Source organism: Macrobrachium nipponense, chromosome 42, assembly GCF_015104395.2.
Source record: "Macrobrachium nipponense isolate FS-2020 chromosome 42, ASM1510439v2, whole genome shotgun sequence".
In the NCBI taxonomy this organism is placed as follows: domain Eukaryota; kingdom Metazoa; phylum Arthropoda; class Malacostraca; order Decapoda; family Palaemonidae; genus Macrobrachium; species Macrobrachium nipponense.
The window spans coordinates 5,249,661-5,257,270 of record NC_061103.1 but is presented as its reverse complement, the minus strand read 5'-3'; the positions used below and the strand labels follow the sequence as shown (position 1 = coordinate 5,257,270).

At 35.7% G+C, this 7,610-nt stretch overlaps 1 protein-coding gene across 4 annotated transcripts in view; it reads right to left on the bottom strand.

Moving 5' to 3' along the window:
• The window catches only part of LOC135212946 (pyridoxal-dependent decarboxylase domain-containing protein 1-like), a 286,832-nt gene that overhangs the window by 250,808 nt on the left and 28,414 nt on the right, over positions 1-7,610 (bottom strand). The gene's annotated exons all lie outside the window — the stretch shown is intronic.

The window sequence follows — 7,610 nt, the reverse complement described above, 5'->3', positions numbered from 1 at the left end:
ACTTGATGGAGGGTGGAGCCATAAGTAGAGGACCTACTAGAATTAAATAGGGAACTTAGACCTTATGTTTCAAACCCATACAATCCAAACATGCAATTCAAGAACTGTTGCATATATGGTAATACAGCCATTAAATGCAGAAATTTCCCCAGATGTGTCTTGTGCAGTTCACAGGACCATAATACATGCTGGGACTGTGGCCAACCAAACTGCATAAATTGTGGACTAGAACATCATGCTCGATCTAAAGTGTGTTCTATATCTACAATATGCACTGAACTTCAATTACTACAAGAACAAACTGGAATGTTGATCAGGAAGCAAAGATAGCTGGGTCATTCTATGCTCTTGACTTTCAGTTCTAAGAAATTTAGGTATGAAGATATACTTCAAAATCAAACAATACCAGAACTGAAATGAATAACAGAAACAGAGAAATGCCACAAAAAATACAGATGAAAAGAACTCTTCTGAGGATATAAGATGAAAAGAACTCTTCTAAGGAAATTTTACACATCAATGACATTATCACAGAGGACAATCGATATACCTCTTTACTGGAAATGGTAACAAATAAAGGCAGTCCCCCGGTTATTGGTGGGGGGTTCCGTTCCAACAGCTTGATAAGGAAAATTGCTGATAACCAAAAATGAGTGATTTTCGGCACTTATTGGCACCAATAACCGGAATTTGTGGCGCCTCTATTAGGTATATATTGATGCCAGTACTCTGTAATGACAGTTAGAAAAGGAAGAATTAAAATTACACAAATGTGATAAAACAGATAAACTTGCAAGAGGCAACTAAATAAGACCCCATCTAATTCCACCAAACCAAACTAAAAAGATAAATAACTCGCCAATCTCACCAAAAGCTAAAATTCTGAAACAAAACACTAAATCAAACATTCCACTGTCTCCCAAAGTATCAATGAAAACAAAATTTAGATCAATACAATTAAAGCAAAGAAATTCACCTATCACCGAGTATAGGTTCCACAAGAAAAAGCAAACTGATGATGTGGTTGCAGGAAATGCTTTATATTAATGTGCCACGAAAGTGAAACTATAACTACAGAAAGCCTAACCACACAGAAATTTCATGATATAGGAATAAAGAAAAAACAAACATCAAATCTCATGAAGAAGATTGCAATATTTTAAATGTTCTATACACATGCAGAGATGAACATAGTGTTGTAGATTAATATGCTAAAGAAGGTCAAACTGAAAAAATTAAATCAAGATAGTAAAAATGTAACTGGTAACGGAAGTCAGATTCAAATTTGAACAAAAAATGAATCAGACCTACAAAAATACAAAGTAATATGTAACAAGCTGAAGAAAACATCAGTTTCTATTATTTAGAATAATCTGACCACTCGCATATTACACCATTGAACCGGTATATAATTTGGTGGAATATAAATGGATTATTAACGAGAATGCACTTAAGAGAAGTCCAACTACTTATTGGCGAACACGAACCAATGATTATATATGTAAACAACAATTAGGAAATCTTGTTCCAAATATAGGTAAATATCTGCTAGCCACAACATCAAAGACAAATGATAATTTTTGAACAGCAATATATGTCCATAACAAAATATAATATGTACATGACAAAGTAGATATAGATTAGTACACTGAACTGCACATTTCAGCAATAACTATAAAAATAGAAAACAATAGGTTTGATATCAACTTATACAACCAGTCTAATAAGTTTGATTTCAACATATTACAACAGTTGGTTTCAGTCCTTCCACAAATGGACGTCAGCTGGGTAACCCCAGGCCTCTGTGACGTCACTCATGGCAATACCATTCGGTAGCAAGTCTCACTATTTGCCCCTTGACGGAGAGCGAACTCTGGTCCCCGAGATTACGAGGCCATGTTACCATCTGTACTAGCCATACTAATTGTAGGTGATTTCAGTGCACATAATCCAATATGGGACTATAATAATATTACACTAGATAAAAATGGAGAAAAAATAGAAGACTTAATGAACACTAATAAATAATCTCTGGTATCTGAATGACAACAAAGTAAATACAGATTGTTCCAAACCCCATGGAACATTTTCCTCACTAGACATCACCCTTTGATCAACAAATATAGCTGACAAAGTAGATGGAATTACATGTGATGACTCCTACTCAATTGATAATTTTTCCATAATAGCCTATTAAATAATAAACCAAAACCACACTCTTTACATTATAACATGCAAAAAGAGTGGGAAATCTTTAACTTCCATGCCAGAAATATACCTTGATATGAGTATTTCAGGAATCATGAGACAATCGAATTCTTTGTCCTTCATTTTTTAAAAAGGCAGCAGATGCTATTCCTCTTAAAGAATCTCACGATAAAAAAGTCCCCAGGTGGCGTTATGATCTATCCGAATTAGTACGAGAAAAACTCTCTAGCAAGAACGTTAGATTCAATAAAATAAGTAAAACCATTCCTAGAGGAAAACATTAAAAATAACAATTATATTATTAGAAATATATGCATTAAAACCTTTATATAATAATATATCAGCCAAATTTCGAAAGGAAGTCATGAAAGGTAAAATAATATCTTGGAGGTCATATGTATCAGATATAAACAAGCGAAATATCCATTCAAATAGTATTGGAAAAAAAAAAATTGAATAAACATTACACCACCCAGATTAACTATATTAGATAATGGCAAAAATATTTTCCAACCCTTCGAAATTAGTAAAATACTATGCAGTGGAACCTCTTGTTTTCATACATAATCCATTCTGGAACCCCCCGCGAAATCCGAAACGTACGAAAACTGAAACAATAATTCCCATAAGGAATAATGTAAATACAATTAATGCATTCCAGACCCTCCAAAATATAAAAAAAAAAACATTTTATAAGGAATAAACACAGTTTTGCATATAGAAAACAATTACAAATAAATATAAATGACAAATGAAATTAATAAATGAACCTTTAACATCACTCTTACCTTTATGGAAATCACATTAGCGTATGGAAGATGGGGAGAATGGGGGGGGGGGGGGGGGGGGGGGGGGGAGAGGAGGAAAGGTTAATGTTTGGAAGGGTAATCTCCCTCCAGAAGGATTTCAAGTATCAAGGATCTATCTAGAGTTACTTCTCTAACTTTTTTACTGGAAACTATGACCAGCCTTGAGAGTTATTGGACCCCTGTAGCACAACAAAGCTGGTCCAGAGACATTTGTTCCTGGTATTTCTTTAAAGTTTGCATAAAGTTTAAACACGGCATTGTCATTAAACATGTTAGATACACAGGTTACAACTTCTTTGTTGGGATGACAATTCTCCACAAAATATTTTACATCATTCCACTTTACAAACATGTCCTTGATTCCTGAAGTAGGCACATTATATATGTCCATTCATTTTCTGAATTATTCAAACCAGCCTCTGCTGGACTTGAATTCACTAACAGCAGCGCTCGTAGTAGGCATTTTCTCATTGAGATCAGCATGCAACTTCCTCCAACACTGCTACGAGTTCTTTCTTAAATTCTATAGTGTTTTTCACCTATTTTTTTTACAAAAGAGCTAGCACTTGGAACTTTCTTTGGCCCCATGATTGCCTATTTAGCAGTTGTACTCTAATAAAAAAGCACAAAAACAACAAATACGAAAGAAAATGGGATGCTTTGTTTGGGTGCTTGATAAGGGGCCCAGATGGAGCGTTTCCAAGTGTATGAAAACTTAGGAAACCTACAATAACAGAGACAACATTTCGTAGAAAAGTCTACTAAACTGAAACGCACCGAAAAGAGAAGTGTAGGAAAACCGAGGTTTGACATATATCCATTTTAGCTCCAGAAACGTTCTGGTGCTTTAGATGTGTTATAAAATTTCTTCATATTTAATCAAACAGAATATCTCTAGTTTTCTAGCTCCTGGTCCTCCTATGCTTCTACTTGATGCAGAATCACTCTAAGTCTATAGGAAAGCCAATCATGTCAACATATATATATATATAATATACATAATATATATTATTATATAATTATATATATCTATATATATATATATAATATATATATAATATATATAAGGCACTGGTAGAGGGAAAAGATAAGACATATATATTAAAATAGTGGGGTTAATAACCTTAGCTCTTGCTGGTTTGAGACAGGTGCAAACGCTGGGTTCCTCGGAAATGCCGAGATAAAAAACCAATAGAAAACACGCCGTGTGCATAAACTAGGTCGTAAGTGCATTTCAGAGACATGAGATAACCACGGGAAAAGTTATTGAGGACATGGGAACAAACTAGCATGCATGTGTTTGTATGAATTAGCATGCGTATACGTATCCATAAGTCTGTTGGTGGGCGCACGTACGTACGTTGGTCACAGAAAATGAAATATAATCTCTGGTATGAGAATTAAAGGATTACTACCTGATATTGACGGATCGTGCATGGCGCATGCCACATAAGAGGCGTTGGAGGTCTGTTGTAAGGTAAAGTGGAAAACTGGAAAAAGTATCACCTTTCTAGTGACATTAAGTCCAACTTCTAAGAGGGGTAGCGAGGTGCGACACACATTTTATTGACGAACTTTAACATTTCATTGTTCGATAATTATATTCTCATTTTCAGATGGATTTGAAGTCACCATATAAAAAAATGGGTTTTCTCTAGACTTGTTTTGACTTTTGATAAACTATGAATTCTTGGACAGAGAGAGATAAGTGGGGGTACTTACTTAAATATGATTTTGGGAAGAATAGTTTAACTTTTTTTTTAAATATTCTTAACTCACTTTATACCATTTTCATGTTAGCTATTTTTGGGAAATAAAAAGTATATTTTTGTAATAGCTTGACTTTGAATTTGCCTAGAGCTTAATTGATTTTACAGCTAGCTTCAGAGGTGACACTCAAAGGAAACATGAAAGGTAGGTTATGTTTCCCAGTTAGGAGTTCTCTCCAATTATTTAAATGAGCGACATTTTGACCTCGTACGATATATATATATATAATGTGTATATACATATAATATATATATATATATATATATAAATATATATATATATATATATATATATTAATATATATATATATATATATATATTATATATATATATATATATATATTGCTACTTTCAAAATGCATGTTTCCCCTCTTTGAAATCTCATATAGAATTGTGCAACATTTTTTCAGATTCCTAGGTAGCTTAGAGATAGAATGTTTTAAATGTGTGTTCAGAATATATATATGGTGTAGAATGTAAAAAGAGAGAGATTTTCTTTGTCCGTTCGAAACTATGATTGTTTCCCCTTTTATGTCAACACTGTAAGATTAGAGTGTCTGCGAGATCCGTTTGCTTTCCTATTCTGTCAACACGTTTGATAAGCAAGCTCAAATCTTCATTTCTGTTTTGAGAATCTGTCATCGTATGTGATAATGCTAAGGTCACACATTCACGTATCAATACACGCACGCCCACGCATGAGCGGAAATTGGTAGTTGGCAACAGCTTACGTCAGTAAACCGTAAATGTAATGTAAAACATACGTAAAATCGTAGACTTACGGTGACGGGTCGTCCGGGCTCTAAGCTCCACCCACTAGGGCACAGTAGCCCACTCCAGTTTTGAAATGTTCAAAACAAGTTGTGGGTGGTCACTCCAAATGTCACCTGACGTAGCTCCAGGCATTGCACGTGGGACCCACGGTGACTACTGCAGGGTAAGCGCTAGGGTCACCTGCATTGTTCGCCGTCGTTATTTTCTTTTCGCCGCGAAGGACGTGGGCCTCCTAATTGTGCTGTAGCCTACGGGGAAACCGATTCGCACATTTACAACCCTGTACGACATGGCAACGCTGCAGCGTGGTATAAAAGGTCAATACAACAACAACAACAACAACGACCCTCAGGTCAGCTGTTGTTTCCGTCTCCCGAGACCAACAGTTTCCTCCAAGTACTCTCCACAATGCCCTTCAAGATGCCGAACCTCCTAAAACGAGCAAGGAAGGGACCATCAACGTCACATCTTGTAGGACCTTCTTTCGGCCCGGAGAAGACTCCTACAGCTACTCCTGCAGACACTCAGGTCGAGGAAATGTAATGTCATCTTGTGGAGTTTTTCTCAAAGTTTGGTATACCAGAAATAGTACAAAGTGACAGAGGAACAAACATTACTTCAAAGTTATTCCAGGATGGGATGAATTTGTTAGGAGTGAAACAACAGTTATCCACTGCCTATCATCCAGAAACTCAAGGTGCCTTGGAAAGGTTCCATCAAACATTGAAAAGTATGCTGACAAAGTATTGTTCTGAGTCAGCAAGAGAATGGGATGTTGTTACCATTAATGTTGTTTGAAATTAGGAGTGCTTTATCAAGAAAGTATAGGGATGTTCACCTAATGAGATGATTTTTTGGAAGAGAAGTGAAAGTAAGGAGCGAATGAGAGGAACCGTTGAAGATTCTTGCAGAAAATTGGGAAGAAAACCAAGAGGAAAGCCAAGGAGAGTATGTGAAGAACTTAAGGAAAAGGTTGAAAGAAATTAGAAAATTCTCTTTAGAAAACTTGAAAATGAGTCAAGAGAAAATGAAAAGGAGATTTGATGCTAAGACTAAGCTAAGAAGTTTTAGTGTTGGTCAACAAGTGTTAGCGTTCTTACCTGTCAAGAGATTTCCCCTCACTAATAAATTTTAAGGTCCTTACAAGATAATTCAGAAGTTAAGTGATAGAACTTATGTGATTGAAACACCAGAAAGAAGAAGACAAAGGAAGATACATGTGAACCTCTTGAAACCTTATTTCTCAGAAACTAAACCTGAAACTGTGTCAATAACCCAAACAACTTTATCTACAGAAGACGATGATGGCTACGAATTGGGAGCTGCAAGCAAGATTCTTCAATTTTGGAAAATTTGGAGGATAAACTGAAACATCTGAGTGTTGAACAAGGTGAAGACTTAAGTGAAGTAATTAGAAGTTTTCCAGAAATTTTTTTCAGATGTGCCTAGACGTACTGATCTGACCAAGCATGAAATCAAGATTCAAGAAGATGGAAAACCTTTCAAGCAAAGAGCCTATCGCTTATCACCGTATCATCGAGATTTTTTGAAGAAAGAAGTTGAGTATTTGCTGCAACATGGATTAGCAGAACCCAGTTCAAGTCACTACAGTTCTCCATGTGTGTTAGTGAAGAAACCAGATGGTTCATTTAGGATGTGTACTGATTATAGGAAGCTGAATTCTATCAGTATGGCTGATAATTATCCTTTGCCTCTTATAGATCAGTTACTTGATAATATTGGGCAACCCAAGTTTATTTCCAAGATAGACTTGTTGAAAGGATATTATCAAATTCCCTTAGATGAGAATGCCAAGTTGCTGTCAGCTTTTATTACTCCATTTGGACTGTATCAGTATACTGTTCTGCCGTTTGGTCTGATGAATGCACCCACAACATTTCAACGAGTGATGGATCAACTGCTAGGATCAATAGAAGGAGTAGGTGTATACCTGGATGACATCGTGATTTACTCTACAACGTGGGAAGAACATCTGAAGATTCTGAGGAAAGTTTTCAAGAAACTACAAGAAGCAGGATTAACAGTCAA